This window comes from Arachis ipaensis, chromosome B08, assembly GCF_000816755.2.
Source record: "Arachis ipaensis cultivar K30076 chromosome B08, Araip1.1, whole genome shotgun sequence".
NCBI lineage: Eukaryota > Viridiplantae > Streptophyta > Magnoliopsida > Fabales > Fabaceae > Arachis > Arachis ipaensis.
The window spans coordinates 119,317,728-119,328,775 of record NC_029792.2 but is presented as its reverse complement, the minus strand read 5'-3'; positions in this window follow the sequence as shown (position 1 = coordinate 119,328,775).

Genomic DNA, 11,048 nt, shown 5'->3' with positions numbered 1-11,048 from the left:
TACTTCGACGTAACTCTAATTGGACTGTCAGATTTACGTTCTCTAAAAATTTGAAATGGTAAACAAGGCGGTCGGACGGTCCGATTTCAATGTTTATATATACCCGACCCGCTAACCGAGCTCTCCACTTCATCTTCTTCTCACAATCTTCAGATCTTCTGAAACTCCTCTCCTCTCTTCCTCTTCTTCTTCCTCTCCGGTGTTTCAAAAAAAATTAATGCCAAAGTTGAAAGTGTTCAATGTGAGTATAGATGATAGAGTTATGTTAAAAGTATATTATCATGGACAGATTTTATTACAAACATCTGAAGTAGTGAAATTTGTATGTGAAATTCCATTAGATATTATTATTCCATTCACACTGTTATTCAAAGAACTAAAATGTGTGATTTGTGAGAAGATGGAATCTCAAATATCTAGAGATTGTTGTGTATTTTGTACAGATATTTTATATCTGTGTTTCGTAGGTCCTTTCAATTTTAAACAAAATATGTGACCGATGAAGCAAGCATGCAAGAAATATTTTCAATATATATTGAAAGTCGGTCCCGAATATCGTTCATTGAGCTGTATATTGAGTTCGAACAATCTGCAGCGGATCGAGATATTGAATTGGAAGATTATAACAGTGATAGCGATGTAGAGTTTGAAAGTAACTATAAGGTCGATGATCTGGGTGTAGATGAAGATCAAGCTGACGACACTATGAAGGTAGATGTGGTGGATGTGGCAAATACACTAGCAAACCAACATCCGTTTGAGGAGCCGACTTTCATGCGGTCGTTGGATTTGGAGGCCATGCATACACCGGAATTTCCTCAATATATAAATGCAGGTATGTAATAATTATAATTTATGATTTATACATAGATTTTGACGTTTGAGACAAACATTTAATAGTTATGTAAATAGGTAAAATATAACATATAATTACTTGTTTAATGTTTATTTTTTAAGTATTTATGTATGCTGATTCTCTTGATTATGCACAGGATTGTCCTTCTGATTCTCTTGAAATACGAGGTCTGACAAATGCAAGTGGGGACCATATGTACCTCGATACCAATGCATGTAAATTTTTAAAGGATGCTGTAAAGGCATCAGGAGCTCAGCAAGAACATGACTATACCGATTCGTCCAATGCATCACCCAAAAAGAGTAGTGGGTTCCAGACTGATTCTTGGGTCCTGTCAGTACTTCGCTGTGTGCTTCACCTAGCTCCCACTCTTGATGAGAAATGCCCTGAGTCAAACCAAATTGTCTCCTCAATTTATCAGATGCATGCCACTCAACGCATTCGAAAGATATCAACGGCACCGTGGCACTCCATATAACTGAATGCTGACAGATGTCAACAGGAATCACGTCTGGCTCAATACGACTAATTGCATAAGCCTCCCAAACAAATTGTACACATTGAAAGTAAAAGAGGATTACACATCAAATAATAATACGGCTAAACAAAAACATATACTTATTTATTTCAACATACATGCCCTTCTTGCAGATCATTCAACGAAATGAAATTTATAAGGCCGATCAGCACGCTCCCAGTTACGCCACCTAACATCAAACAATCCGTTAATTAACTTTATCGATCAAATTTAAAATACAATGTGCTACACTTTTTCAAAGCAGATAGTAATTAATTTTACCTGTTTGCAATAGGAAAGAGTCGAGGATTGCCAGGAATCAGCGCAAGAAATAGTAGACGGATCCAAGCCCAAGTAAGCAAAAGTGTCAGTGGACCATTAATCTCCTTGCAGTCGACATAAGATGTCCTACACAATGCTCTATACAGGTGTGACAGGCATGTCGATTCCCAACTAAATTGTATGATCCTAGCGAAGTTACGGAGCAACGACAAAAACTTCTAGTACACCGTTGTCCCAGACTTGTCTCCAAACATTATGGTCCCAAATAATAACATTATGTGGTACTTTGACGTACCTCTGAATGTAAATGTCATCCGCCAACACTAAATGATCTTTCAGTCCTCGAAACCATGTCAACTTTATAAAGCTTCCTTTATAGTCTGTCTTCCTAGGTGCAACACCAAACTGTTGCAAGCATTCGACCTCTAAGGCCTCATAACTACTAAGGGTCGGTCCTGTAACTAGCAGACCATTCATCAGAAGACCAAGAATTATTGCCACATCCTCTAACATCACAGCATACTCACCAACCAAAAAATGAAATGTGTGAGTCTCAGGGCACCATCTCTCAATTAGAGCATTAACCAATGCCAACTGACATTGGATTACTCCAATTTGGGAAACGTGATAAAAACCAGTCTCTCTAAATTCCCCTCCACAATTTGATTGTACGGATCCAACGACATTAAGTGGTTATATTGTAACATCCGTGAACCCTATGAAACGTAGCCATATATCACATTAAAAAAAGATAACCATATTTAATTAACAAATTAAATTTAACAAAATCAAATTTTCATTATCACATAAGCAATAAAACATAATCATATTAACAATTATATTATTAACTACTTGAAATATAATATATTTTACAAAAAATAATTATTCTCTACATACAAGTCATTTACACATACAAGTCCATATAAGTCATTTATATTCATGCGCCCTGCACGTCCTTCTTTTTCGTTATTTTCTCTTTCGTTATCATCACCAACACCACCACCACCTCCTCCTCCTCCTCCTCCTCCTTTTCTCGTTGGACCTTTTTCTCCTTCTTCCTTTACCTCATTCTCCTCCATTATCTTCATCATCATGATCATCATCGTTATAACATCGTCGTCTTCTTCTTATATGTATCGTCGTTATCGTTATTGTCGTTATTGTTATCGTAATTGTAGAAATTTTTCCATATTTATGACGTTGCCTGATCCAAAATTTTTGCCATAGAATTTTCTCAGTTTGTGTAGTTGCAGCAAATTTCGGGGTAAAACTAAGACATTTAGGTGTATTGTTTAAGAATTTTTGGTGAATTTGTACTGATAAATTCTGCATAATTCAAAATTATTCCTCTTCCTCCTCCTCATCTTCTACTACTGCTTCTTCTTCTTTTTTTTGTCATCATCATCATCTTCTTTTTTTTTCTTATTCATCTTTCTTTTCTTGTTTTACCTTCTCAAGTTTCTTCTTGTTTTACTCTTTCTCAACGAGAATAAAAACAAAAATATCAAATAAAGAAGAGGAAGAAACACATAATGTTGCAACATTACTTAGAAGAGGATGAACTTATATTCATTCAACTAAAAGAAAGAAAGAAATAAAAAAAAAAGAAGAAGAAAAAAATGCAGTATTAGAGAAAATATTTTTGTGTCATTATAACAAATTTCGGGGTAAAACTAAGACATTTAGGTGTATTGTTTAAGAATTTTTGGTGGATTTATACTGATAAATTCTGTATAATTCAAAACTCTTCTTCTTTTTCCTCTTCATCTTCTACTGCTTCTTATTCAACTTTTCTTTCTTGGTTTACCTTCTAAAAAAATACATAGTATTGCAAAATCAATAGAAAGAAGAGAAAAAAAGTACATCAAGAACAACAACAATAAAAAAAACGACGAAGGGGATGAAACACGCGAAGAAGAAGAAGAAGGAATTGAACACGAAGAAAAAGGAGGAAGAACGCAAAGAAGGAGGAGGAGGAGGAGGAACGTGGAATACAAACGTTGGAGGAGGAACGTCGTGATTTCACGCGCGCGTTATGAAAGTGGATTTTGTTGAATTAGGATTAACTTGTATAAACTTGTATGCCAAAAAGACTTATATATGTAACAAGTCTAAAAATTAACATTTATATTTATTAGCTTCTTCTAATAATAATCAATAAACCTTAAATGAATCTAAAATATAAATCTAATTATTATTAGATATATTAAAACTATATTTTCTAATGTCTAAAACCTATTCATTTTATAATAATAATTCCTATTCCTTATTTTCTATTTAATTATATAACCAGAATAATTTTAAAAAGTATTAAACACCTCAATATTATTATTATTATTATTATTATTATTATTATTATTATTATTATTATTATTATTATTATTATTATTATATATATATATATATCACTATATTTTATTTTATTGACTATTTTTAACAATTAATAATCTAAATATTTTATCATACCTATAATCTTAATAATTATTATTACAATATTTCTACTAATCTCTAACATTATCATTATTATTTTTATTAAATCAAAATATTTGATAATAAAAATTTACATAATTAGGATTATCAAGATAATTAACAATGTAAAACTTTGAAGAATAACAACTTTTATTTTTTGTCTCATTAGCATTGTTGAAGGACGATTTTTTATGGTGACAATTTTTCCCTCCTATGCTGGATTTCTGTAGCAACAATGGGAGAAGAGAAAAGAAGGTGAAGTTGGGGGTGGAATGTTGAGTGACGCAGAGTGAGAATGAGAGTGAAAGGAATGCATGAATGATGTGTGACCTGTAATACTACACAAATTAAACGGTTTAATTTGTGTACCTCCGATTTGTGTATGTAATCGATCTTAATTTGTTCTATGCAACTGTCATACCCCAATCATTCATCCTCCACTCCAATAAACACACTATACACAAATCTTATCCCAATATCAAAATTAAAAAGTGTTTGTAATCACTACGATCATATACACAATTATTACAATATCAAGGTTCGGTGACTCTGTTTAACCACCTCTAAGATTAATGTACAGTGTAAAGCACTGAGAAAAAAAAAATGAAGATTTTGACGATCATTTAAAATTATTATTTTATTAGTATTTTTTATGATTATTAATTGTATGTTAAAAAGTATGTTTAATATTTTTAACGTTTAAAAATTGCGTTAGTAATTATGAAAAGAAAAAGAAAGTGTTAATGGTATTCTTGTCTTGACAACGGTTAATAATAGTTAGGTCAATAATTGTTAAAAATCGTGTTTAAAAATATATATTTTTAACAATTTAGCTATGTTTACATTTTTTATAATAATAATATTTTAATATTAGTATTATCTTAACAACTAATCACACGTTTTTTAGTTTTTAATAAAAAAAATAATATAAATACATAATTAATGAGTAAAAACTGTACTTTTGTATTTTTTGTACTAGTGCCGAGAGTGTTTGGTATATAAATAATATTTTTTTATTTTTAGTAGTCAATATATAATTATAATAAAAAAATTACAATAAATTGACGCTTAGTTTGTTTATAGTTGAAAGAAAATTGAAAATTCTCACACCCTTAAATGTGTAAAATAATAAAATGAGCTTATGATAAATTTTAAGAAACACTCAAACTCACATAATATACGAAATAAAGTAGTGAGATTAATAATAATGTCTATTTTTAAATATAATTACTGAAGCTAGCATTACTAGTTACTACTGCATGGCTATCGAATTTGTCCATAGACCTTCACTGTTATTCATAAATCATGTATATGAAGACAAGGTTTTTGAAAGAGTCTAATAGCGAAAACAATACAAATGTCTAACATAAGAATAATATGAAAGTATTTACAACACAATATGGGAGTAACTATAACAAGTAAATATAGCAAATAAAGTACTAACAAGAACACACTGAAATTTTAACGTGAAAAATCCTCTCAATGTGAGAGGTAAAACCTACTGGTCATTCAGACCAATGAAATAGTTTCACTATAATCAAATGAGGTACAAGAGAGTCTCAAACAAAGCACAAAAACGTGCATATAACCAGCCAAAACATCAAATCACTAAAGCTTACAAATGAGAAGCAAGAAGATGAAATATACCCAAAAAAACATAGTTGCTTTTGAAGGCAATTTCTCGCACTACAGACCTCCAATTAAAATCTTCACCGTTCACAATGAAGAATAAGATAAAAAAAAATCTGCAATCCAAATTTCACGTCGATCCAACGGTGAAACAATGAGAAATTGTCGTTAAAAAATTGCTGCTCTGTGTAAAAACGGAAAACCTAATTTCTCTCTTGTAAAACCAATTTCTCTCACTGCAAATCTCCAATCAACATCTCCACCAACCAGAACGAAAAACAAGATTATAGATATTGTCATTTGAAATTTACTACTTTGCATAAAAACAGAAATTCTGTTTTCCCTCTTCTTTCTCTCTTTGGTGGCTACTCTCTTTCTCTCAAATTGACCCCAAAATCTAATTAGAGTTGTGGCATAATGGGTGTATAATGGGTTTAGACTTCATAAAGAAGAGAAAAAAACTCAACAGCTCTTTGACTATATAATGCCTTCCAAAGTAACAAAAGGAAATTAAATATTGTTTGATGAATCCATTCAATGCTGCTTCAAGAAATATTCTACAAGACAAGTCCATGAAACATTATTGCTTAGCAAACAGTCAGAGGGATAAGATTGTTTTTGTTATTGTTGTTTGTCGTCGCGGTCATCGCGGCCGCCTATACATCTCCTAGTGTGGATTTTCTTTACCACTGCTGCGCCACTGGGGATATTCGATCCATCAATATTAGATGACCAACAAAATTTATCAAGTTTAATTTGATTATTTAACTGTATGTGCCACTGAAAATAGTTTCAATACGTGAAAAGAATTTGATTATTGTATATGAATAAGTTTGATTATAACATATAATATGGTTACACTAAAATAATTTATGATATAAAATTTATTGATATAAGAATTTATTATTTTAATAGTTAATTATTGATTTGAGTATTTGACGGTTTTCGTTTGATTTGAGATTTAATTCTGTTTTTAAAACAGCCTGTTTTTCATTATCTAATAAAGCAGATAATTTATAATAGTCAGATTCCTCCGTTAGTTCTAAACTTTCTAAATAATTCATAACTAAGAGATTAGGATAAAGGCGTACCTCTCTGGAGAAAAACTTCTTTTATTTAGAATATTTTACATAAGATGATTTTATCTCCAGAGGGGAGATTATAGATACTAACTCCAGAGGGGAGTTTAGAACTATTTTTCCCTAATGGGAATTCTTCTTCAGATCATAGAATCGCCTCGGCAGCTTCCTCCTTGCTCTCCTAGCATTTGAGTACTCTTTGCCTCCTGCTTTCTATTTTCTGATTCCTCTACAATTGCCTAAGCAACCTATTTATAATGGTTGGGTCTGATGGACAATTCCCATCCTTACCCTTCTTATGACGTCATTGCTTACGTCATTATCTTAGTTTTAAATGAAAAATGTGGCTTTAGAATGTGTGGTTTAGATTTTGCCACGTAGACAAATCTTTAAATCTGTACAGATTTAGATCTGTACCATATAATTTTCCAAGAGTTTTTTGTTTGGTATTAGGGATGATTCCGTTCAAGTTCCCTTTCTCCTTTCTGTATTCCTCTAATATTTATGCTTGTCTATGTAGACCTTAGTCGCATGCACTGATGCACACGCCACACTCACATAATATATATCATTTTTTATTTATTATTTAATAATAGAGATCTATAAATTAACTAATATGGGATGCTTTGTCAACACAAGAGTGGCAAGTGGCAACATTATTTATTTATTTGTATCACGTAGATACGTAGTGAAACTGTGAAAGCATTATAAAGCACCCATTTTGAATACCAAAAGCATGATTTATAAAAACATCTTCTTTAAGTGCTTCAACCACGCCATCTGCTTTAGAACAAATTTTGATTTGATATTTATATATTACACAACAAATTTTGATAAGAAAATTCTATGTGAAATATTAATCGGGTGTTAGCAGGGGGTAAAAAGCATGACGAGGCAAGCTTAATTTTGAGTTAAACAATTTAATCTACATTGGAAATTAGTGGTCCAAACTTAGACTTCCTTTCTATCTACTTTTATTTATATTTTTTGTTTTATAGGGCTAACCTAGCGTGTTTAAAAACTCATGAAGCTACTTTGCAAGAAAAGTTTCAAGTGATCAAGTTGGGTTGGTCTAGTGGTTAGCTCATTAGTTCGTTTAAATAAGTGTTAGAAATTCGAATCCCGCCTAACTTGTATATGTAACATCCTATTGGCCAACAACAAACTGTTAAATGGAGTTTCGATCTATGATAGATTAGTTATTGACTTGTCAGACTAGAAAATACAATAGAAAAAAAAAAGAAAGGTTTCAGGTCATAGTTGTAAGAACCAGACCGGATCATCCGATTTGAATAAAAACCGGTAAATCGGACTCTCAACTGCCTCGGTCCAATCTCTAAACTGCTTAAGAATTAGAACCGTTCAAGAGAAAATTCTAAAATTGATGAAGATATAGTTCGAACCTGCCTGTGTAACACCCTATCACACTAAGCTTTACGCTTAAGCCGTAAAACAGAGGTGGTGTGGTATTACGACCTCTAAAATAGAATGAGTACATATAATAGCAGAAGAATTATAATATGCTAGGAGCCTTGAAGAATAGGGGAAATAAAAATCGCGAAATAAAAGCGCAACGCTCAAGGAAAAAATGAAAGGCTGAAGTGAAATAGCAAGTTACCTATGAAATTATTCCGGTAGAAATGTAGAGCTCAACACGGTGAACCCGTGGCCGCAAGCGGTGCGGCGATTGGAGCTCGGACGGAGAAATTACGGCAAATTGATTTTACCGTCAACGTATGGTTTCTCTCCTTTCCTCCCCTGGAAAGCTTCCTGCGTCGTTATGAAAGTGGGGAGAAGGAAGAGCCCGTGGCTCTCTTTTTAATTGCTGGTCCGGTTGGGCCCATGGGCCCGGTTTGGGCTCGGTTCAACCGGTTCGGTCCGTTCGGTCCAATCTTGGACCGATTTCTTCGAAATTGGTGTCAAAATTCTCGTTTCGATGAGCTCTATCCTAATTTAATATAATATTCACATTTCTAATCTTCCTTATTAAAAACTAATTTATTAACTAATTATCTACTAATTTAACTGGGGTTTACATCCTACCCACCTAATAAAGAATTTTGCCCTCAAAATTCAAATCTAGTTACCTGAAAAGAGATGTGGGTAGTTCTTTCGCATATCTGATTCGAGTTCCCAAGTATGTTCCTCGATACCAGGACATGTTCTCCTTCTTCGAATTCCAAAGGCTTTCACCTCTGATCAGCATAGCTCTTCTGGCGGCTTTGGGCTATAAGCATTCGACTACGAATCTTCTTTATATGCTCAGTCGTTTCAGCTATCATTTCAGGCCCTAATAAACTCCTTTCTCCATTTTCATACCAACACAACAGAGACTGACATTTCCTGCCATACAGAGCCTCATATGGAGCCATTCCGATGCTCGCATGATAGCTATTATTATAAGCAAATTCTATTAATGGCATATACCGATCCCAGCTCGCTGGCTGGTCTAAAACACAAGTCCTTAGCATATCCTCCAAGGTCTGAATAGTTCTCTCTGACTGACCATCTGTCTGAGGGTGATACGCAGTACTCAAGCTTAACTGAGTCCCAAATGCACGCTGAAAAGCTCCCCAGAATCTTGATGTAAAACGAGGATCCCTATCAGATATAATGGTAGAAGGCACGCCATGCAACTTGACAATCTCTTTAATATACATTCGAGCTAATTCTTCCATTGTACAACTTATTCGGATAGGAAGAAAGTGAGCTGATTTTGTCAGTCGATCCACAACCACCCAAATAGCGTCATAACCAGATCGGGTTTTAGGCAAACTTCCTCCCGTAGCATCATCCAAGCTGCATATAAAGACTTCCGACTCAAAGCGTCCGCCACAACGTTCGCTTTTCCTGGATGATAATCCAATTCAAAATCATAATCTTTCAGAAGCTCCATCCATCTCCTCTGACGCATATTCAACTCTTTCTGCTCAAAAAGATACTTCAAACTCTTATGGTCTGAGAAAACATGAAACTTAACGCCATAGAGGTAGTGCCTTCAAATCTTTAAAGCAAACACAACAGCAGCAAGTTCTAAATCATGTGTCGGGTAGTTCATCTCATGCGGCCTTAACTGCCGTAAGGCGTATGCTACAACATTCTGGTGCTGCATCAGAACACACCCTAACCCTTTCAGAGATGCATCACAATACACTTCAAACGGTTCACTTGGTTCAGGTAATACCAATACAGGTGCAGTAGTCAACTTGTGCTTCAATGCCTGGAAATTCTCTTCACATTCCGGAGTCCAGATAAAAGGCGTGTCCTTCTTAGTCAACTTAGTTAAAGGTAAGGCGAGCTGTGAAAATCCTTTAATGAATCTGCGATAATACCCCGCCAAACCTAAGAAACTCCTGATCTCTGTCACTGAAGTTGGTCGCTCCCAATTCATCACTGCTTCCACCTTAGCAGGATCCACAGCTATCCCCTGCTTACTCACCACGTGGCCGAGAAACTTCACTTCACTCTTCCAGAACTCACATTTAGATAGCTTAGCATATAACTTCCTATCTCTCAGAATTTGTAACACAGTTCGCAAATGATCAGCATGTTCCTCTTTAGACTTAGAGTAAACAAGAATGTCATCAATGAAGACAATAACAAACTTGTCCAGATACGGTCGGAAAATCCTGTTCATATAATCCATAAATACTGCCGGGGCATTAGTTAACCCAAAAGACATCACTGTATACTCATAATGACCATAACGTGTCCTGAAAGTAGTTTTCGGAATATCCTCGTCTCTAACCCTTATCTGATGATACCCGGATCGCAGGTCGATCTTAGAAAACACACCGGCACCCTGTAACTGATCCATTAGATCATCGATTCTAGGCAACGGATATTTATTCTTCACAGTGATCTTATTCAACTGCCGATAGTCGACACACAACCGCATACTCCCATCCTTCTTCTTTACCAGTAACACCGGCGCTCCCCACGGAGAAACACTTGGTCGGATAAAATGCTTACCCAACAGATCTTCCAGCTGAGCTTTCAGTTCAGCCATTTCTAAAGGTGACATCCTATAAAGAGTAATTGAAATCGGACCGGCTCAAGGCACCAACTCAATTTCGAATTCAACTTCCCGATTAGGTGGAAATTCATTAATATCATCCGGAAACACATCTGAAAATTCACATACAACGGGAATCTGCTCTAAACTCTGATCATCACCTGATACTCCCGCAGTTAATAACATAATACCCTGACATTC